General features: G+C 42.2%; 2 long non-coding RNA genes across 3 annotated transcripts in view; one reads left to right on the top strand and one right to left on the bottom strand.

Annotated features, from left to right (window-relative positions):
* LOC125113568 (uncharacterized) overlaps positions 1-24,252 on the bottom strand; it is a 34,918-nt gene that overhangs the window by 4,476 nt on the left and 6,190 nt on the right. For both annotated transcript variants that reach the window (XR_007131493.1, XR_007131492.1), the window contains exon 2: positions 10,788-10,853. This is a non-coding gene — a long non-coding RNA (uncharacterized LOC125113568). The remainder of the gene's footprint in view (positions 1-10,787; positions 10,854-24,252) is intronic.
* LOC125113569 (uncharacterized) lies at positions 15,181-16,104 on the top strand. The gene is made up of 2 exons (XR_007131494.1): positions 15,181-15,219; positions 15,555-16,104. It is a non-coding gene; the product is annotated as an uncharacterized LOC125113569 (long non-coding RNA).

Below are 24,252 nucleotides of genomic sequence, written 5' to 3'. Positions count from 1 at the left end.
TTTTTTCTCATTTCTCTTATTATGCAAATGTACTATGATGAATCTATGAGGAATTTCCTTTTTTCCCCTCAGAACTGATTCTTTTACCATCTGAGTGTTTTTCCATAAACTCAGTTTCTTTTAATTCTAAAGCAATACTCTTTTCACATAACTAGATTTTTTTAATACACAGTACCCACATTTTATGAGAGGCACGCAACTGTGGAGATTTTGAATTATTCAGAATTCACATAAGTCAAAACTAATCCTTACCACAGTATAGAAATCTTTTAGAAATAGTAGAAAACAATAACACGGATTTTTTTTTTTTTTTTTTTGGTCTTTTCAGGGCCACACCCACAGCATATGGAAGTTCCCAGGCTCGGGGTCTGATCAGAGCTGTAGCCACTGGCCTATGCCACAGCCATAGCAGCTTGGGATCTGAGCGGCACCACAGCTCAGAGCAGCGAGGGATAATTTAACCCAGTGAGCGAGGCTAGGGATCGAACCTACATCCTCATGGATACTAGCCCGGTTTGTTACCTCTAAGCCACAACAGGAACTCCCAGCATGGATTTTTAAAAAGTGAATTCAGGTAAGGAGAAATATTTGATTGTCAGGTTTGACTGTTGAATATTTAGCAAAATATGAATAGTCTCTTTAGTCTAAGATTTAATGAAGAAATAAGTCTTTTTTAGGTTGGAAAACAGTTTGTAGGTTTTGATTCCATTCACTTTTTGATTTCTTTAAAATTGGGGGAAAAAGTGGAGACTATTTTAGTGGTTATTAATGTTTCTTTATCATAAATACTAAATATTTTTCTCAAAGTACTATGCTTATTAGATTTATAAAATACCATGTGACCAAATTAACAACCGGCTTAGGTTTTTTAATTCAAAATGCTGTATTACCCCCTCTCAGAAACTGACAGAAATAGTATACTGAAAGTCGGCAAAAACGTAGAAGATACGAAAACTCAGTCAAACAATAGTATCTAATTGACATGTATGGAATATTTCACTAAACAACAACAGAGGAGTTCCCACTGTGGCTCAGTAGATTAAGGACCCAACACAGTCTCGGTGAGGATGTGGGCTCAATCCCTGGCCTTGCTCAGTGGGTTAAAGATCTGGCATTGCCCCAAGCCATGGGGTATGTCACAGATGCAGCCCAGATCGGGTGTTGCCATGGCTGTGGCATAGGCCTCAGTGGCAGCTCTGATTCAGCTCATAGCTGGGAATTTCCATATGTCACAGATGCAGCCGGAAAAAGAAAATGGCAAAAACAACAACAGCAGAATACACGGTTCTCCCCAACCCCTCAGGTAACACAGACCATTCCCAAGATAGAACATATATGAGTCAATAATAATAATACTGCAACAAATTTACTTTTTAAAATTATTATTATTATTATTATTTTGCCTTTTTGCCTTTTCTAGGGCCTCTCCTGCGGCATGTGGAGGTTCCCAGGCTAGGGGTCCAATTGGAGCTGTAGCCACCAACCTACGCCACAGCTACAGCAACGAGGGATCTGAGCCATGTCTTCAACTTACACCACAGCTCTCGGCAACGCTGGATCCTTAACCCACTGAGCAAGGCTGGGGATGGAACCTGCAACCTCATGGTTCCTAGTCGGATTCGTTAACCACTGCGCCACGACGGGAACTCCAACAAATTTAAAAGAACTGAAACCATACAGTTTATATTCTCTGACCATAATAGAATCAAACTAAAAATTAGTAGCAGAAAAACAAAAGGAAAATCCCTAAATTCATGAAAATTAAATGATGCACTTCTAAACAGTCAATAGGCCAAAGATAAATTTTCAAAGGAGAAAAAATATACAGAACTGAGTGAAATAAAAATACAAAATAGCAATATATCTGCAATGCAGCTAAAGTGGCACTGAGAAGGAAATTTATAGCACTGAATGCTTAAATGGAAATGAGAAAAGACCTCAAAGAAATAATTTAAGTTTTTCCCTCTGCAAACTAGGTAAAGAAGATAAAATAAACCCAAGAAAGCAGAAGAAATGAACTAATAAGACAAGAGCAGAGGTCGATGGAATAGAAAACAATAAGGAAAATCAATAAAACCAAAGGCTGAGTCTTTGGAAAAAATCAATAGAATCAATAAAATTGATACTTCTCCAGCAACACTGACCAAAATCAGAAATAAAATAGGAGATATACATACGGATCTTTTTTTTTTTTTTTTGGTCTTTTTGCCATTTCTTGGGCCGCTGATGCGGCATATGGAGGTTCCCAGGCTAGGGGTCCAATCGGAGCCGTAGCCGCCGGCCTCCACCAGAGCCACAGCAGCACGGGATCCAAGCTGCATCTGTGACCTACACCACAGCTCATGGCAATGCCGGATCCTCAACCCACTGAGCAAGGGCAGGGATCGAACCCGCAACCTCATGGTTCCTAGTCAGATTCGTTAACCACTGAGCCACGACGAGAACTCCTACATACAGATCTTAGCTACTAAAATAGCTACAGATCTTACGGCTATTAAAAAGTTAGTAAAAGAATATTATAGGAGTTCCATTCTGGCCTAGTGGTTAAAGATCCAGCATTGTCACTGCTGTGGCACAGGTTTGATCCCTGGCCTGGGAACTTCTTCATGCTCAGGGTCAGAAAAAAAGAATACTATCAACAACTTTATGCTTATAAATTTGACCACTTAAAAAATGGAACAGGAGTTCCCGTCGTGGCGCAGTGGTTAACGAATCCGACTAGGAACCATGAGGTTGCGGGTTCGGTCCCTGCCCTTGCTCAGTGGGTTAACGATCTGGCGTTGCCGTGAGCTGTGGTGTAGGTTGCAGACGCGGCTCGGATCCCGAGTTGCTGTGGCTCTGGCGTAGGCCGGTGGCTACAGCTCCGATTCAACCCCTAGCCTGGGAACCTCCATATGCCGCGGGAGCGGCCCAAGAAATAGCAACAACAACAACAACAACAAAAAGACAAAAAGACAAAAAAGAAAAAAGAAAAAAAGAAAAAAAGGAACAATTTCTTGAAAACCACAAACTACCAAATCTCAACCAAGGTGAAATAAATAATCCAAAGTGCTATGACCATTAGAAAAACTGAGTTCATAATTTAAAAGCTCCTAAAAAATAATTCTCCAGGCTCAGATCATTTCACAGGAGATTCTAACAAACTTCTAAAGAAAAATTAACATCAATTTTTATAATCTTTCAGAAAATAGAACTGTGAATACTCCTCAACATTTTATAAGACCAGTATTACCTCAATACTAAAACTTGACAAAGGTAGTAGTTAAAAAACAAAGAGAGAAAACCATAATTTGAAAAAATACATGCACCTCAAATATTCATCACAGTTCTATTTCTTTCTTTTTCTTTTTTTTTCCTTTTTTGTCTTTTTGCCTTTTCTAGGGCCGCACCCATGTCATATGGAGGTTCTCAGGCTAGGGGTCGAATCGGAGCTGCAGCCACTGGCCTACACCAGAGCCACAGCAACACGGGATCCGAGCCGCCTCTGCAATCTACACCACCCCTCACGACAACGCGGATCCTTCATCCACTGAGCAAGGGCAGGGATCGAACCCACAACTTGATGGTTCCTAGTCGGATTCGTTAACCACTGAGCCACGACGGGAACTCCATCACAGTTCTGTTTCTAATAGCCAACACATGGAAACGACACAAATGTCCCCCCAACAGAGGACTGAATAAAGAAGGTGTCCCCCCAACAGAGGACTGAATAAAGAAGGTATTCCATTTATAGAATGGAATACTACTCAACATGAAGGAAATACTGCCATTTGCAGCAACACAAATGGACCTGAAATTACCATGCTAAGTGAAGTAAGTCAGACAGAGAAATACAAATATCATAGGAGATGACTAATATGTGGAAACTAATAAAAATGACACAAAAGAACTTCAAGAACAGAAATAGACTCATTAGATTTTTTAAACCATACTCATGGTTACCAAAGGGGGAACGTGTTGGGGGGGGGGAGGATAAATTAGGGAGGGGTTGGGATTGACATACACATACGACTATATACTAAACAGATAGGTAATGAGGACCTACTGTACAGCACAAGATAATCTACTAAATACTCTGTAATAACCAATATGGGAAAGTAATCTGAGAAAGAATGGGTATAGGTACATGCATAAATTCACTTTGCTGTACACCAGAAACTAACACAACTTTGTAAATTAATTATTCTCTAATAAAATTTATTTTTAAAAAGAGAGAAAAAAAGAAATGGACAAATCAATATCTCTCATAAAAACAGACATAAAATCCTTAACAAAGTATAAGCAAACTGAATCCAATAGTGGATAAAAAAATTATACACCATGATCAATTGGGACTTATTCCAAGAAAAGAAGGTTGGTTCAACATTCAGAATCAATCAGGAGTTCCCATCGTGGTGCAGTGGTTAACGAATCCGACTAGGAACCATGAGGCTGTGGGTTCGACCCCTGCCCCCCTTGCTCAGTGGGTTAAGGATCTGGCATTGCTGTGAGCTGTGGTGTAGGTCGCAGACGAGGCTCGGATCCCGCGTTGCTGTGGCGCTGGTGTAGGCCGGTGGCTACAGCTCCGATTCGACCCCTAGCCTGGGAACCTCCATATGCCGTAGGAGCGGCCCTAGAAAAGGCAAAGAGACAAATAATAATAATAATAATAATTCAGAATCAATCACTGGTACATCAGCAGGCTAAAAACTAAATTGTCTGATTATATGACCTTATACAGAAAAATCAACTAATAAAATACAAAAGCTATTAATGCTGAAAAAAAAAAAAGACTCTCAGCAAGTGGAGATAAAGGGAATAAACTCAGCTTGTTAAAGAGCATCTATAAAAACCTCAACTCATGTCAAACTGTGTAGTGAAGGACTGAATGTTTTCCCCCAAGACTGGAAAAATGGCAAGGATGTCTACTTTCACCACTTCTTATTAAACATAGTTCTAGTATTTCTAGCCACTGCAATAAAGCAAGAGAAGGAAATTTAAAAAGTTAAAAATAAAACAAACCGTTTGCAGATGCCTTATTTGTTGTCATAAAAAAAGAAAAAATCACGAGGAATCTACCAGAAAAAAGAATTCCAGAGTTAATAAGTGAGTTCAGTAAGGTCTTAGGATATACGTATACATAAAAAAATTAAACTGTATTTTTATATACTAACAATGAACATGTAGAAACTGAAATTAAAAATACAATACCAGGGGTTCCCGTCATGACTCAGTGGTAACAAACCCGATTAGTATCCATGAGGATGTGGGTTTGATCCCTGGCCTTGCTCAGTGGGTTAAGGATCCAGCATTGCCATGAGCTAAGGTGTAGGTCACAGACACAGCTCAGATCCCAAGTTGCTGTGGCTGTGGTGTAGGCTGGCAGCTACAGCTGCGATTCAACTCCTAGCCTGGGAACTTCCATGTGTTGCATGCGTGGCCCTAAAAAGACAAAAAAAAAAAAAACCCAAAAAACAAAAACATTCAAAATCACTCAAAAGAAAGTGAAATGATGTAGGTACATGCTTAACAGAAAAAATACAGGATGTGTATGCTGAATATTACAAGGTGTTGATGAAAAAATCAAAGATATCTAAGTAAACAAGAGACAGACCATGACAGTGGATGAGAAGATTTAATAAAGATGACAATTATCCCTAAAAAGATCTGTCAATTTTAATGCAATTCCTATCAAAAACCCAAGGAAAGAATTTTTTTCAAACATCAACAGTCATATTCTAAAATTTATATGGAAAGAAACAGGCTCTAGAATAAACAATTCTGACAGAGAAGAGTAAGGTGGGAGGAATCACTCTACTCAAAGTAAAGTCTCACTATATAGCTACAGTGGCATATTTTAAGAGGGACAGGTTCAGGAGTTCCTGCCGTGGCCCGGCGGTAACGAACCCGACTACAATCCATGAGGACTCGGATTTGATCCCTGGCCTCACTCAGTGGCTTAAGGATCCGGCGTGGCTGTGAGCTGTGATGTAGGTCGCAGACGTGGCTCGGATCCTGTGTTGCTGTCTCGGATCCCGTGTTGCTGTGGCTGTGGTGTAGGCCGGCGGCTACAGTTCTGATTCGACCCCTAGCCTGGGAACTTCCATATGCTGTGGCCCTGAAAAAAGGAAAAAAAAAAAAAAGAGGGAGGGACAGGTTCATAGATCAATGAGGGAGAAGACAGAACCCAGAGATGGATGCAAGCACAGTCTACTGATTTTTGACACAGCAACAATTTTGATAGAAACTGCTTAAAAAAGCAGTCAAATAGAGGAGTTTTAAACTTTTCAACAAATGGTGCAGGAGAGATTGAACACTCATAGGCAAAAACAAAGAAAACCAAAAAACAAAGTCAACCTAAATCTCACACTTTATACAAAAAATAAACTCAAAATACTTAAATGTAAAACATAAAACTATAAAACTTAAACAAAAACATCAGGGGAAAATCTTTGGGATCTTGGGCCAGGCAAGAAGTTGTTAGTCTTGACGCTAAAAGAAAATGAGAGAAAAACTGCTAAATTGGGCCTTATCAAAATTAAAGCATTTGCTTTGCAAAAGCCTAAGTTAAGACAGTGAAAAGATAAATTACAGCCTAGAAGACATTTGCAAGCAACATATCTCAGAGTTGGCTTCTAGAAATATGAAGAACTCTTTTTTTATTGTCTTTTTGGGCCCCACCCACGGCATATGGAGGTTCCCAGGCTAGGGGTCGAATTGGAGCTGTAGCTGCCAGCCTACCCCACAGCCACAGCAACTCGGGATCCGAGTTTCGTCTGCAACCTACACCACAGCTCACAACAACACCGGATCTTTAGCCCACTGAGCGAGGTCAGGGATGGAACCTGTAGATACTAGTCAGGTGTGTTAACCGCTGAGCCACAGTGGGAACTCCCGAAATATGAAGAACTCCTAAAGCTCAACATTAAAAAACAAACAAATGAAAATTGATAAAAGCCATGAAGAAATAGTTTACTGAAGAGGTCATACAGTTGGCAAATAAGTATACATGAAAAGATATTCATCATCATTTGCCATTCAGGAAATTCAAATTAAGACCATGACGAGGTGTCGCGGTACACCTGTTAGAATGCCTAAAGTTAAAAATGGTGACTACACCAGATGTTGGCAAGGATGCAGAGAAACTGAGGATAGCTCCTACATTGCTGGTGGGAATGTAAAATAGTACAGCCCTCTGAAAACAATTTGGCATTTTCTTATCAAGTCTAGATGTGCAATAACCATATGGTCTAGCATTGTGCTCTGGGGCAAATGAAATGAACAGCTGTACATGAATGTTTATAGCAATGTTCTGTAATAGTTAAAAACTGGAAACGGGAGTTCCCATTGTGGCTCAGTGGTTAACGAATCCAACTAGGAACAATGAGGTTGCGGGTTCGATCCCTGGCCTTGCTCAGTGGGTTAAGGATCCGGCCTTGCTGTGAGCTGTGGTGTAGGTCTCAGACGTGGCTTGGATCCCGAGTTGCTGTGGCTGTGGTATAGGCAGTTACAGCTCCGATTAGACCCCTAGCCTGGGAACCTCCATATGCTTTGAGTGCAGCCCTAGAAACGGCAAAAAGACAAAAACAAAAAAACCCCGAAAAACTGGAAATGGCCCAGATGTCCTTTAACAGGTGAGTGGTTAAACAAACTGTGATTCACACATACCATGATATACTACTTAGCAATAAAAAGGAATGAGCTATTGATACACGTAGTAACTTGGATGAATCTCCAGGGAATTGTGCTGCATAAGATAAGCCAATCTCAAAAGGTATATACTATATGATTCCTTTAGGCAATATTTTTGAAATGACAAAATTATAGAAATGGAGAACAAATTAGTGCTCTAGGAGTTAAGAATGAGGGGATGGGGAGTTCCCATCGTGATGCAGCAGAAACAAATCCAACTAGGAAGTTGCGGGTTCAATCCCTGGCCTTGCTCAGTGGGTTGGGGATCTGGCATTGCCGTCAGCTGTGGTGTAGGCTGCAGACGTGGCTTGGATCTGGCGTTGCTGTGGCTTCGGCATAGGCTGGCAGCTGTAGCTCTAATTCGACCCCTAGCCTGGGAACCTTCATATGCCACAGGTATGGCCCTAAAAAGGACAAAAAGACAAAAAGACAACAACAACAACAAAAAAAAGAATGGGGGGATGGAAGAGGTGGATGTTACAAAAGATCCTTGTGGTGATGGAATGTTCTGTGTGTTGACTGTAGTGACAGATACATGAATCTACATATGTGATAAAACTGCATAGAATGAAGTACACACAAAAGTGTACATGCTAATCTGGGGAAAATGAATAAGATCAGTGGACTGGTTGTGATACTAAACTAAACTTTTGCAGAAGTTCCCATCGTGGCTCAGTGGAAATGAATCTGACTAGCATCCATGAGGTCGCGGTTTGATCCCTGGCCTCACTCAGTGGGTTAAGGATCCAGCATTGCCGAGAGCTGTGGTGTAGGTCACAGATGTGGCTCGGATCTGGTGTTGCTGTGGCTGTGGTGTAGGCCGGCAGCTACAGCTCTGTTTCAGCCCCTGGCCTGGGAACCTCCATGTGCCACGAGTGCGGCCATAAAAAGACAAAATAAATAAATAAATAAATAAATAAATAAATAAATAACATAAACTTTTGCAAAGTGTGTCCATTGAGGGAAACTTGATAGAAGGTACTTTCTGTATTACTTGTTATAATGGCATGTGAATCTACAATTACTTTAATTAAAAAGTCAATTAAACTAGATTACTAAATAATCTAAATTTCTTTAATTTTTCTACTAAAGTTTCTTCTTTCTTCTTCTTCTTCTTTTTTTTTTTTTGCTTTTTATGGCCACATTTGCAGCATGTGGAAGTTCCCAGGCTAGGGGTCAAATCAGAGCTACAGCTGCCTGCCTGCACCATAGCCATAGCCACAGCCACAGCCACAGCCACATCAGATCCGAGCTGCATCTGTGACCTACATCACAACTCATGGCAACACCGGATCCTCAACCCAGTGAGCGAGGCCAAGGATCAAACCTGAAATTTCATGGTTACCAGGTGGATTCGTTTCTGCTGCGTCACGACTAGAACTCCTAAATTCCATTCTTTATCCTTTACCTGATTTTTTTTGCACACAGTTACAAGATAAACAAATAATCACACACAATAAAGGATAAACTTATCTTGTGAATTACTTTTTTTTTTGCTTTTCAGGGCCTCACCTGTGGCATATGGGGGTTCCTAGGCTAGGGGTTGAATTGGAGCTGCAGCTGCTGGCCTACATCACAGCCACAGCAATGCAGGATCCAAGCCTCGTCTGTGATCTACACCACAGCTCATGGCAATGCCAGATCCTTAACCCACTGAGCGAGGCCAAGGATCGAACCCACATCCTCATGGATACTAGTCAGTTTCATCTCCACTGAGCCACAACGGGAACACTTCTTGAAGAGGAAAGGAAACAGGAAGACAGATACACATGCTCCCAACTAACAAACAATAAACAGGACCTTCTTGGTTCTAGGGTTTTTTCAACTGAGTCATTTATATTAAGAATCATCTTCTTTAATTAAAGGAGTAGAGTTGCAAAGAAGACACACCTACATGGATGTGGTCAGGCAGCACTTTCTTTGATGATGAAGCAGTTTAGAACTTCTGTTCTTGGAATTCGTATTACGCACAGCCTCGTGGAATCGAAGAGATAGAGCTCTTAAGTCTATCTGTTCCATCTGCCTACCACACAGAACCGCACTCTACACTGCCCAAGGAATAGTGATTACTGTGGCCAATACTAACAGCCCCAACCACATTCTACAGCGTAATAGCTCCTGTGATTATACTGAGAAGTTGGATAGGAATTATTTTCCTGAGCTCATCCCCAAATTTCTTCTTGCTCAATATTATCTTGTTATTTCTATTTATTTCTCCCCTAAAATGCCCTCCCCATTACTTCCCCTGTAATTATCAGCTCACTGAAGTAGGCCCTTTCATTTTGGTTTCCTCTTCACTGCCTGGAGCGTTGTGGGCACTCAGCATATGCTGTTTCACTTTTGATGTCAACATCTTCAAATGGAGACAGGTGGCTTCACAAGCGAGGACAATCATTGCATCAACCAGGATTAATCTAATAATTTGCTTCAAGCACATTATAATTTTGTCTCTCCTCCAAGTACCTTGATTTTTTAAAAGGTTAGTGCAGATAACCCAGGCTTATTCATTCCTCTCAAATTTCAACAATCTGACCCAGAGTACTTGGGATTTTTTTTTTTAGGGTTCCACTGTTTACAGAGATATTTAATTTACAAAATATATAAGGTCATAATAATGTTTAGTCAACATTATTAATCATTATCGGTTATATTGATAATATTAATATTACTATTTTCAGGTTTATTTTAATTAAATAATGCAGATCCATAACAAATTAGCATGTGAACTGGTGAATTTACAAACTCTCACACAGATTAGGGTGAATAAAAAAATAAACTAAGCAGCCACTGCACCACTTACTGCTCTGTTTTCAGAGATAGAGAAACACAAAATAAACTGAGTAAACTACAGGTAATATATCTAAATTATAACAACATGACAGGCTTAAATAAACTAGATTCTATTGCCTGAAGAGACTGTATTTTCTGCAGTGCCTGTCAGAACAGTGAGCTCAGTGAAGGTGCTTAGTGGGTGTTCACCGAAATGGATTTACGTACCCACTGGATATCACGCAAATCTGCTGTTGAAAGCAAATCCATGATGATGCTGGTAATTCAGCAACCAAATCTAATGCAAGTAGAGTTTATGTTGAACAGTGGTTCATGTTTGCTGTTACCTGAAAGAAGTCATGTACTCGGACCTGAGACATTTTAATGCCTTCTCTGCAGGAAGCACCACTGACCTGGAAGGAAGAGAAAGAGAAAACATAGATGAGATTCACTAAGAGGCAGTGAGAACTGAGTCTGAGCCACACACACAGTTATTCACAAGGAGCCTGGCTTCACATTTAGCCAACATGGGAGATTCCAGGTGCAGGTTTCTATTCTGCCACGGTGTCATTTTCACGGTTCCGAATTGCAAACCCAAACTTGGTACAGGTTCTCCAGATCAACTAAATTGATGCTGGAAAGATGGTACAGGAATCTGGGTTCTTGTTCACGGCGGTCAAAGAATGAACTCCGCGAACACACAGGCAGCATGCAAGCAAAGTTTTTATTAAAGGAAAGCAGATGGCTCCCAGGGTTGCTGGGAACGGGGAGAAGAGCCCCCTTTCTCTATTGTCCTATAGGGGTTTTTTATCCCTTAAAGAGGGACCAACGTGGGATCCAGAGAGATGTGCTCTTCTTCCATTAGCCTTGCTTAGTTACCTATGTCAGTCCTTGTCCAATAGAGTCTTAGGGGTGGAAATGTCCCATAAATCTCGTAGTTTCTTTGTCCTTTTCATCCCTCAAACTGAGTCGCAGGGGATTAGGGATTCATATCCATCTGGGCGTAGGTACACTCCCTATAGTAAACAAGGCCTGTGGGGATGTTAGTCCCTGGAGCCCTTAAGCCACAAATGCTGATCGATGGCCATGTCAAACAGTACATCAAAGCCCATGCTCCTGCACTGACTACCTGAGTTAATATTCTGCCTCAAAATAATTGATACCGAATTTAAAACCATGATACACAAATTAATGGCTTTCTATATGCCCAAACTTGGGCAAAGTATGGGAGAATATCAAAATGATTTTAAATGGTTCTTTATCTGAAATAAGAGGAAGAGTCTGACGATAGCAGAATAATGTGGGAGAAAATGGGTAAGATTAATATAACACAGTGGGTGTAGGTTGAAACTAGGAAACAGAGGATGCAAAGCAAGGGCTCTCGACCACTATTCTGCCCTCTTTAGTAACTTAGGTATTAGGCGATGCCATTTCCCATCTCTATCCAAAATGATGGGTCTCTTAACTGCAATGGTCTCTTGGCCTTGAATCCTTTCTGTAGCTCTCCCTCTCCTTTTCAGTAGTATCTCGAGATAGCTGACACCAAGAGCAACGGGCAGAAAACATGTTTGTTCCTGGCAATACCTGACTGCCTTCTCTGTTGGCCAAAATGGTTTCCAGTGTAATCTGTTCTGCATTGAAGTCAGAAAATGTTGAACTTGGGTTTCTTCTGAATCCCTTATTGAACTTAAATGTGCCTAAATGCTCCCAGAAATCAGTGCTTAAGGCCTACAGCTGTGTGCCCTTTGCCCTGCTCTTTCTAGGAGTTGTGTATGCCAGCACTATGTATTTAATAAGGATGCAATTTAATTAACAAAGGTATTTATTTTTTGTCTAAATATCCAAAGGTAATATAAATCAATGATTTAATGGAAAAACACTAGGCCAAAATTTGTTTTCCCAGCAGCTAATAGCTGGGCTTACATGAGTTGCCAGACCTCTCTGGCCCCCAGCTTCCTCCTCTATAAGGTAAAAGGATTCTGCTAGATAATCCCCAAAAGTCTCTCCTTGCTCTAACACTCCCCAGTTTCAAAGAGTACCGAGAGTCATCTTTTCCCTAAGTATTTGTTAAGGTTTCCAATGATCAGTTCCATTCCTCTAGTTGCTCTGTATCCTAACCCAAATTGTTTGCATTATTTAAGGGTATTAATGTAAGCGTTTGAACTGTAAGGGAAGGTGGCTAAAGGAATGTGAACATAAGGCCATATGAACCTTCACTTAATTTTAAAAAACTTCCCATCTGTTTCATCAACTATCAAGTCACCCAAGCTTGCCCTGGCACTGAGATGCTTTTAATAAGTTATGTGACTCACCAGGAAGACGAAAGCAATAGATTCTGTTTGTGTTTTAGACTCTTTGCCGGTAAAAGGTGCAAGAGACATGATCCACAGGTGCCAACCAGCATCTTGGAAGGAGATTGCAAACGAGTTTGTGGCAAGAGAGGCAGAACAACACTTTAAGATCCTCCAGTTTTTAATTTAGAAATTTAGAAATTATTTAGAAATAAAGAGTGATAAATAAATACTATTCTTCCTCCGGGGTAATACCTGGTAACAACTCATGAAAAACAAAAACATTCATGCTATTCCAGCAAAGAAAAGTGGTGATAATAAGAAGCCACAAGAAATAAAGAAGGATGTTTGCACCGGTTTAAGATCATCTTTCTTTGTCTGTTTTACTTCCTTTTTGGGCTGCTGACTTCGTCTATTTTGATAGCGATAAGAGGCACTTTGAGAGGTTCTTACAAATACTGACTCTGCAGAAGTCTGCAGTTATCTGTAAGCTTGGCCCCAGGCCCCTTATTTAGGCAAATGACAATGGAAATAAATTGTGCAATGCAGAGTTTGCCTTGGAATGGAGTATTTGGGAAGGAAAGGGAGAGATGTATGTGAGTGAGTGTTGAGCGTGAGTGTGAGTGTATGAGTGTGTGTGCATGGCCCCCAGTGAGCACACTGGTGAGGAAGCGTAAGATTTAGCCCAGGGACAGTATGAAGCATCAGACTTGGATTTCTGTGGACCTTAGGTGATATCTCACCTCTTTACACTTTGTAGGCATTCTCACAACAGGCAACATGAAGGAAGGGCTCTTGAAATTTGATGGGGTTTTGTCACATCAAATCAAAATGTCCTCCTTCTCAGAAGCCCTATAAGTGGGTTCTAGATTTCAGATTAAGTCCTAGCAGAGCGTTAGCCTCATCAATGCTTTTCTGGCCTCTTGTGCCCCAGGGTCTTTGACACCTAACAAGGTGTCATGACACCTAACCCTTAGGTGTTATGACATAACCCGTATGTGTTATGAGACTTTAAGTCTTTTGCAGCAGTGGGGTAGGACTTGAAGGAGAGGGAAATTTTATGTATTTGATTCACATAAACTTACTAAATTTAATTCAGTGTATTTACAATGCAGTATAAAATCTAACGTGAGGTCTGAATCAAATAGTCTATTAAACAAATTGTAGTATGTATTGGTGATTACCCACATGCATCTATAAACTCCACATATCTACACATGCAGTTTTTGGTTCTTCCTATATATTCCACACCTTATGCATATGTATGCGTTCTTTCCTTTTATAAAATCCCATACAATAAAGCATGAAGTTAGAAAACCGTGATTTTTTTTTTGTATTATCACAGCATTCTCTTTTTTTTGTCTTTTCTAGGGCCACACCCTCAGCATATGAAGGTTCCCAGGATAGGGGTGTAATTGAAGCTGTAGCCACTGGCCTACTCCAGAGCCACAGAAATGCCAGATGGGAGCCTACAGACACCACAGCTCACGGCAACGCCAGATCCTTAAGCCACTGAGCGAGGCCATGGATCGAACTTGCAACCTCATGGTTCCTAGTTGGCTTCGTTAACCACTGAGCCACGAGGGAAACTATCACAGCAGTCTTTACTTACCAGACTGGTTTCCCTGTTAAACCTATTCCATCTCCCTCCCACTCCAAGTTGTTCTGTTCAGCATCTCTATAGTTTTGCCTTTTTCAGAATGTCATAAAAATGGAATTATACAGCATATAACCTTTTCAGACCAACTTTCTCCACTTAGCAACATGCATTTAAGACTCATTCATGTCTTTGCACTATCTTATTTACATATGCCTGTCAGTCTTTAAGTGTTTCTTCACCTTCTGGTATAGCACAGGTTCATCTTGTATTCCCTCTTCCAGCCCAGCCATGAAACTGTTCATTTTCCCAAGGAACGCATGGGAATGGCATTCAGAAAGCAACATCTGGGGTCAAGGTGTGTTTACTGCTACTGAGGTATCATTGTTTCTAGGGCCCTTCAGTAGAGAGAGTTAGAATATATATTTAAGTCATGGCTGAATCACATAAATTCTCTGTTCCTGATCCCAAACCACAGGGTTCTTCCTTTAACGGAAAGAGATTCTATGTTCTTTAACTTAAATCAGGGCCCCCGACTCAGGAGTGTTTCTTGGTTTGTATTCAAGTTTGGAACCATTTATTTCTTATGCTGCTGCTGGCCTGACTCTGTGAGGGGAAAGGTGATCTGAAAGCTGATCAGCTTTCAGGGTGACCACTTTCCACAAGCAGAATACAATAGTTTCCATTCCTTTGGCCTGGCCCTGAAGGTGCAGTCTGTTATTTCTATTGGTACCAATATTAACAGTTACCGTGTCTTTAAGGTTCTGAGGGCAACCCAAAATTACAGCTTCCACCAAGGAGAGCAGAGCAGAGAGAAAAGAAAGGACAGAGGCTGGAGTTCCCGTTGTGGCTCAGCAGAAATGAATCTGAGTAATATCCATGAGGATGCAGGTTTGATCCCTGGCCTCACTCAGCGGGTTAAGGATCCGGCGTTGCTGTGAGCTGTGGTGTGGGTGGCAGACGCGGCTTGGAGGATCTGGCGTTGCTGTGGCTCTGGCGCAGGCCGGCAGCTACAGCTCTGATCCACCCCTAGCCTGGGAACCTCCATATGCTTTGGGTGCAGCCGTAAAAAGAGAGAAGAAAAAAAAAAAAGGACAGAGGCTGACTGTCTCATGATCGTTTACACTACAACTGTATTTCCTAATATTTGGTATCCTTGAGAAGTTTATTTCGGTTACCAGAGAATTAAGATACAGTATCTTAACTGTCCTTCTATTCTGCTGCAGGTCAAGGATGTGCTGTGGAGAAGGTTCCCGAACTTTGTATCTTCACTGGCTCCAAAAGGCTGCCCTATTTCATCAAAAGAAACTTGTTTTTCCTAACAAAGCTGGCTTAATTTTCTAGTGACATGGCACAGTTAAAGTACTGTAACAATGACAGAAGTGCACGTTTCCGCCTTCTTTCCTTTCTATGAAGTCAGAGGAAGAAACAATATAAAATGCAGACATGCAAACGGGAAGATTTCTTTGTCTTAAGCTAACGCTAGGAGGGCGCGGCAAGCTTTCCAGCAGCTGCAACTGGGAGTAACTGTGCTGTCTTGTTCTTTTGCCAAATCCATTCCTGAAATAAAAATGAAAGAGGCCCTGAACCGTCTTAATCTTTGGACATGATGCTGAACACACAATGCAGAGAGCGCTGTGCTTGGGAAAATCTCAACTTGTGGCCAGTTTTACCGCTTCAGGCAGCAGTGGCTTTGGGCAAAGTGCCAGTCTGCTCTGAGCCTCTTTCCTTTTCTGCAAAATGAGAATAAAAGTCACCGCCTTGCTTACCTCATAAGGGCGTCTGAGGCTCAAATTAAATGCGATAATGTCACAGAGCTTTGCGAACTCTAAAGAACTATAAATACATGGTATTATTAGAAGTGGCTGGAAGTAACTGATGAGATGGCTTAATTTTAGTCATTTCAAATGCCTCAGGGGTGAGTGGAGCTGTGCGAGGGGGTTAGGTTTTGTGGCAGCTCTGCGGCACGGGGCGAGCAGGGCTGGCCAGGGGGAGAAGCTACTTGCTCTTCTCTCCCAGGAAGGGGGCCGGACTTGAGCTGCTTTCTGAAGAAGGCAAGAAAATCAGGAGTTGAGAGACGGCAACTACAGTGAGGAAGCAGGATTTCACTAACAGGAGAGAGAAAGACAGTGAGACGGGCCAAAGGAGCGCCCGAAAAACAAGATGTGGTCAAAACCATGGGGCCTAGAAGCGGAAAGAAAATAGAGGAAGTCGAGACTGATAAGGATGGAGGAGGGACAGCTGCTCACAGCAGGCAAGTAGGCAAGATTCCAGGCTCAGGACAGAGCCCAGGGTGTCAGCAGCTCCAGGGACCCAACCTGGAGAATCAACTGGAGGAGAGCTCGATATCCTAGACCAGGGGTGTTCAGACACACAGAGACTTATTTATAAGGGTTGACTGTGTGCCAGGTACTGGAAAAGGGACCCTGTTTTCAAACAAAATCCTACACAGAAACCCACTAAATGAAACAGAAAAAAGACTGAAGGTGCTTTGGAGAACCCAGGGTCTCCCAGCTTCCCTCTGAGCCCTTTGCAGCTCCCTGGGCACCTGTGCAGGGACACAGACTTCTAGAGAGATCAAGATAAGCTCACTTAGCCTTGTTGCATCTCTGGCCCCTAGCACGTGAGAAGTACTTGCTATTTCGTGGATGACTGAATGAATGCGATAGAGGGTAAGTGGTGTGCAGGAGAGAATTCAGATAAATGGGTTCAGTGGATTCTGAAACTACCTTGTGAGACTGTGATTTATCCATGCATGGTGTATACGTGAAAGTGTCTCAAGCTTTAGTTGTGAAATGAGGCTGGCTAAGGGTGGGGGAACCCCTTAGTTGGGTTTGGAGGTGGGGGGTTATCCAGCCACAGGAGCCTAAATTGTAGAGGGTAAGATAAGCCAAAACCAGAGGACACTTCTATGGAAATGTCTTGGTCATTTCATCATGAAAACATAACCAGTTCACTGCTCTGCTCCTTTACTAGTGGGGCAGAAACACAGATAAAAATAGCTAATATTTATTGGGTGTTGACTACTTGCCAGGCACAGTAATAACCCCTTAATGCTGTGTAGTGGGCAGAATAATGGCCCACAAAGACGCTTATGTCCCAGCCTGTAAAGGCTGTGACTATGTTACGTTAGATAGCAATGGAGGAATTATGCGGTAGATGGAGTTAAGGTTACTAATCAGCTGACTGTGAGATGGTTTGATTACCCTGGATTATCTGCTGGGTCAGTGTAATCCCAGGAGTCCTTACAAACAAAAGCAAGAGGCAGGAGTCAGTGTCAGAGAAGGAGATGCAATGGCAGGAGCAGAGGCTGGAACAATGTGATGTGAGAACTCACCTGGCCATTACTGATTTTGAAGATGCATGGGGCCACGGTCCAAGGAACGTGGGTAGCCTCTAGAAGCAGCTAACACATAGAAAAACACATTCTCCTTTAGGTCTTCCTGGCCCTTCTGACACCTAGATTTCAGCCCAGTGAAACCCATTTCAGACTTCTGACCTCCAGAACCATAAGATAAAAACTTTTTTTTTTTTTAAGCCACTAACCTAGGGGTAAGCAGCAATAGAAAACAAATACAGATTTTCTCACTCCCTCTTTACAACAGCCTCATCCGATGGGTACTTAATATAGCTATTTTGCAAATGAGTAGGCTAAGGCTTGGAGGGCTTGACTCATTTGACCCAGAGGTGAGTGGATGGCCTGATTCTGGAGCCACCTGGAGATGGTTTTGCTTCTTCCTTTCACAAATGAGAAGACTAGGCATGGAAATGTGTCCAAGTCACATGTGAGTTAGTGACAAAGCTCACTGTACCCCCATAAAAATGGGGGTAGACCAGCCTTTCATAAATACACATGTGCCCAGAAAGTCACTGGGAGTCCCATTAGGATGCAGGCTCCAACCAGCAGGTCTGGGCTGGGAGCCAGGTTGCTACATTTCCTAGCATCCCCTGGGGGAGGCTGATGCTACTGGCCATGGACTAGCAGAGCGGTCACTGCCCTTGTGCCTTGCGCTGGGGGTTCTGAGCAACCCAGAGCCATCAGAGAGCTTTGGGCATCGAGTGGAATGAGGGGGCACTAGGGAGGGAGACACAGGAGCAGACGCCTCACAGTTCTGTGGTGAATGAGGTTTAGGGTCTCGGAGGAAAAAGTCGGGGTTAAAGACGAGGATCTCACTCACAGGGCTCCGCTTGAGAATGACATCACCCACATGCGATGATTATCGTTGTCATTTGAAAAGTCATTCGAAATGTGCTGGCCTGGCTCTGGCATCACGATGGCCTTTACTCTTTTATGGGACAACACCCACAGGTCAAGAACATCTTCCTACCGCAGAGAGAAAACAGCTCCATGTGACGGTGTGGGGAAAAGCAACATCCTCCATTCCCTGACATACATTTCATGTAAAGAAAAAAAAACTTTTTTTTTTTTTTTGAGAAAAAGAGAATAAACTGCTTATGCTTTGAGAAACATGTCTGGAAGCTTGATGGGATCAAAAAGCTCAAGGTCCTGCCCTTTCCTCTCCTCAGCCCTAGCACTGCTCCCCCGGTGGACTGCACCCTCAGGACAGAAGGGTGCTTCAGTCTGTAACCACAGATGTGGTTCTTTGGGTCTTTGTGTTTCATTTTAAAAGAAATACACGCACCCCCATAAGTGTGGGGGACATGCTGGGAGGGTCCCTGACCTTTTCCACTGTGACTGCAGAATTTCCATCTGTCTGTGGCTACGGGAGCTGCCTGCAGGCTGGGAATGTTCTCCTTTCATTTTGAAACAACAGCCAGGCACGCGAGCAAGAAATAGCAGCTATCGTTTCAGACACAAGAACTCAGAGAGGAAGCAAATGTTTGGCTGACTGTTTCCCAGGGGTAGAGAGTAAAAAAATATTCCTCTGCATATTTACAGCGGCTCCAAAATGACAGGAATTTTTTTTTTTTCGTTTACTCATTCAACTCAGCACTGTTGACCTCCAAAGCTACCTCACCTACAGGTTGAAAATGGAACTTTAAAGTGTTTCTAAATTAAGTTTTCTACAAACGTTCTTAGCTTTAGGGTTTGCTTCTGAAGGTGGAAAATAATATGTTGGTTAGTTGTTCGGATCACCCCCCAAGCACTGCTCAGCCCTGTAAGTGCAGGGAGGTAGGGTGCTAGGATTTTTGCCTTCGTCAGGGTCCGGATGTTCAGAGCGTGGCCGGTCTGGACACCGAGCCCTTTAGTGGGGAGGACTCTGGCCACCCTGGGAACTTGACATTTTGAGTGGTTTTTGCTTATCAGCGTGGGAGAAGACAGGTGGTAAGAACACACCGCTTGGCAGTCAGACAAACCTTGCTACTGTGTTATCTTGTCCAGGCCCCTAACATTCTTGGGTGACTTCACTATGGGCTTGTGTCCTTATCTGCAAAATACAAAAAATAACACCTCCTCTTGAGATTATTGGGAAGATTAAAGGAGATAATATGAGTGGCACAAAGTAAGACCCTAAAAATGTTTGCTCCTCCAAGGGCCAGAAATACAGACTTTCAGGAATAATGTCTGTTTGGCTGTAGAAATGTATTATGTTACATTAATCTTCCTCATGATATGTTCTTTGGCCTACCAGTAATATCATTTTTTTTTTTCTTTTCAGGGCTGCACTTGCGGCATATGGAGGAAGTTCCCAGGCTAGGGGTCTAATTAGAGCTACAGGTGCCCGCCACAGCATCCGATCCATGTCTGCGACCTACACCACAGCTCATGGCAATGCTAGATTCTTAACCCACAGAGCGAGGCCAGGGACTGAACCCGCAATCTCATGGTTACTGGTCAGATTCATTTCCACTGCACCACAGTGGGAACTCTGGGTAATATCAATTTTTATTTCTTTTGCACCTACAATTGATGGTGGGAGAGACGGATCCAAAGTTCGATTTGTGGCAATCCGTTGTGGTTACGATTACAGAATGCATAAATTCAGGCAAGATAAAGGAGGGATGGCTGTTTTTAGAAAAAAAAAATCAATTAATTGATTACCCTGGTGATGTGGAACTAAGATTCAACACCAGAAGGGACCTTCTTTGGTGCCTACTAGTAATTTTGGGGGACCAGGAGAGTTGGACTGGTTTTCCTTTCTTTCTTGCCTTCCATCAACACCCACCTCCCTACCTCCTCCCTTGCCTGCTGGCAGAGAAAGGGCTTCCAGGGCGATACTGGTGGGACTGATCTTTCTTTGCCCTCTGTTCACATCCCTTAAGCCACGTAGCCAAGGTCAGCTCAGGTGAGTCAGGCGCCAGCCCTCCCCCACCCCTCTCCTCTGCGCAAAGGTGATAACGTTTCCATCAAGGCAGAAGGACTGGAGCACTGGACAGTTTCCAGTTTAATCACCAATGAGAGGGAATGAAGATTAAACTGCAGGGCACCCTTTTGCACTGGCCCTTCTGAGATCCTAGATATAGCTTCTCAGGGTTGTAAGGTTATTTATTTATTTATTTATTTATTTATTTATTTATTTATTTTGCATTTTAGGGCTGAACCCTCAGCATGTGGAGGTTTCCAGGCTAGGGGTCCAATCAGAGCTGCAGCTGCCGGCCTGCACCACAGCTGCAGCAACATGGGATCCGAGCTGCGTCTTCGACCTACACCACAGCTCACGGCAACGTCGGATCCTTACCCCACTGAGCGAGGCCAGGAATGGAACCCGCAACCTCTTGGATTCTAGTGGGGCTTGTTAACCGCTGAGCCATGAAGGGATTCCTCATATGGTTTTTTAAATAAAATTTGCAAGAGATATTTTAACCACCATCAGGGAAGACTTGCTTATTCTACTCTGATGTCCTTTCCACAGCCTTCCTATCTGGCTGTGGCATTGTGGGTTCCCACGGGCATCACATCTGGTTTGGGTTTCGTGGGAGATTTTTGCTGGCGAGCTCTTCTGAGGACTACTCCTATCGCTCCATCTCGGGGAATCGTGACAGGAAGCTGCGGGGGGGCAGAGGCCACTTCATGACATGAACGACTCCTGGGGCATCTGGCACTGGAAGGGCAAGGGAAGTGGAGGAGAAGCAGGACTTGAAATGTTTGGAGCCAAAAAACATCCTCCATGTGGAACGGTCTTCCGATCATCAGTAACACAAGATTCAGTTCTTAAAGAAGTTTAGTCAAAATGCAAGTTCTTTCCCAAATACACTTGAAAATGCAGCACAATTATGATGCACAGTGTGCATGGGTATATATCTAGATTTTTTTCCTTCCTGCCTTAATAGGAATCTTATATAACAGTTACCAGAATTTCTGAGTTTGCAGGCAGCAAGTTAAAGCAATAATGCAAAAGCAAGGTGTCCGCAGTAGCTTATACATGAAAAGAACAAAAAGTGCAGATTCAAAATTTAGGACAATGATCTTAAAAAATATACTTGGCTTTACCAAATAATAATTTAGAAACCACAGAAAAAGTTTTTTAAGTAGCCAATTGTAAAAAAGATAGATTTCAATCAAATTTGCTAGAGAAAGATTGAATTATCTTTCTATTCTCTGTATGGAAAATATGACAAAATTTTGTCACATGGAGTAAAGATTATGCATCCAAAACAATATAAAAAAATGATTTTAGAAGTGTGTCAGGTAGTTAATTAGTAAAATGCCATGTCCCTTTTCTGGATTTTTAGGTTCTGGGTATTTAACAGCTTTAAAAATTTTGTAAGATATTGTGTTATATTTTCTCATTCTAAATAATAATGATAAATAGATATTCTTTTGTATTATTTTTCTTAGAGAGGATTCCACAAGCCATATATGTTTTAACTCCGGAAAAACCTGGATCTAGTTTTTTTTAGGTCCAAAAAAACCTGGTGCTCATGTATGACAAAGTATTTTCAAACATGCAAAGGATTCAGAAATGCAGAGAGCACAGAACTGAAGACCAAAAATGATGCTGCTGATGCACTGAACTGACCCTGCTATGCCACCCCTTCCAATCCTGGGCTCTGAATCTCTCTAGGAAAGAGGAGGACTTTGGGATGGGTTCCTGCACACTTCCTGTGCATCCTTCACAGGACCAGCAGGCAACCAGAAGGACCTTGCTTGAATCCTTTTGGAGCTGCCATTACAACATCTCTTCCTCTTCTTTTTTTGTGAAATTGAAATTGCATTTTTACAATATGATACATGTCATCAAAGACAAATAACACTATAAAGTTCATTTATAATGAGAGAGCCAGCTTTCTGCTCCCCATCCCCATTCTAAAGCCTCCTCTCTACAGGAAACTGATGAATTTTTTTTCAAAGTATTTATCACCATACTTTAACCAAAAATGCTATACTGCAGTGTACTAATTTTTCAATCATAAAGATTATTGCCCTTTTTTTTTGGGGGGGGGGCATGCCTGTGGCATATGAAAGTTCCCAGGCTAGGGGTTGAATAGGATCTTCAGCTGCTGGCCTACACCACAGCCACAGCAACCTGGGATCTGAACCGCATCTTCGACCTACCCCAAGCTCACAGCAACACCAGATCCTTAACCCACTGAGTGAGGCCAGGGATGGAACCCACATCCTCATGGATTCTAAGTCAGGTTCCTTAACCACTGAGCCACAAAGGAAACTCCCTTGCTGACGTTTTACTGCAGAGTGAGAGACTTTAGTTCATTTTCTACCTTTCCACATCCACTCTCCACCTCCCAGTGTGGACATTTCTCAAATTGGTATCTATATGATTATGCATATGTACATATATTCACTTAAAAAAAATAGCTTTTTCTGTCCTCCTGCTCCAGTTGGGACTGGTGGCTCAGTGGATCTGCTGCCCAGCTGTGATTCCAACTTCCCTTCAGCAGCATCCTGGGAATTCCTTTTGCCCACACTCTGAGTTGGAATTCCTGTTTAGAATCTTTGTCTTCCTCTGTCATGGTTTAATTCCTTACTTTGTGGAGCACATCTTTCTGGAACTTTCTGAGAAGGAGCTGATGGCAGGAAATTTTAAAGCCTTTGCTGGCCTGAAAAATACTTTATTTCACCTTCATATTTAATTGATAGTTTAGCAAAGCATAGAATTCTAGGTTGGAAAAAATTTCACCCCAAACTTTGACGACCTTTCTCCATTCCTTTCCAGCTTTTGGTGTTGTGGAAAAATCCAATGCCATTTTTTTCTTAGTCCTTTCTTCTTCTTTTTCTTTTCTTTCCTTTTCTTTTTTTTTGTACATTTTTAGGACCACACTTGTGGCATATGGAGGTTCCCAGGCTAGGGGTCTAATTGGAGCTGTAGCTGCCGGCCTATGCCAGAGCCACAGCAACGCCAGATCTGAGCCGTGTCTGCAACCTACACCACAGCTCATGGCAATGCCAGATCCTTAACCCACTGAGCGAGGGCAGGGATCAAACCCGCAACCACATGGTTCCCAGTCGGATTTGTTTCCTCTGCGCAACGACGGGAACTCCTCTTAGTCCTTTCTCAAACTGAAGTACCTTTTCCCTATTGCAGGTGTTATGAAGTCGCACACTGATGTGCCTTGTTGGGCTTTTTGTCTCATTTGTCCTATATCTGAGGATATTTCATTTCCAGGAAATGTATTATTTCCTCGATAAACTTATCCTTTCCATTATCTCTGCTTTTTCTCCCTGAAATACCTAGATTTTTTAAAAATAAAGGATAGTTGATTTACAATGTCGTGCCAATATCTAGCCTTGTTTTATATTTGACAGAGCTCTGCTTTATGCCAAGAACAATTCTAGGCTCTTGGGACATAAGAGCAAACTAAAGAGAAAACTCCCTGCCGTGGTGGGACTTGTATCTTCACAATGATGGATCAGGTGTTGACTTTTCTAAATTAATCTTCTTTCTTGTCTTTCATATTTCCCCTCTTGATCTTTTTTCCCCAATTATGACTTTGCTTTTAAAAGGAATTTTACCTATAGAAAAATTGAGCAGATTGTATAAAGGGTTCCCATATGCCCTCTTT

The sequence above is a fragment of the Phacochoerus africanus genome, chromosome 13 (assembly GCF_016906955.1).
Source record: "Phacochoerus africanus isolate WHEZ1 chromosome 13, ROS_Pafr_v1, whole genome shotgun sequence".
Lineage (NCBI taxonomy): Eukaryota > Metazoa > Chordata > Mammalia > Artiodactyla > Suidae > Phacochoerus > Phacochoerus africanus.
The sequence above is the reverse complement of the archived record's forward strand: the minus strand, read 5'-3'. Positions and strand labels throughout refer to the sequence as shown.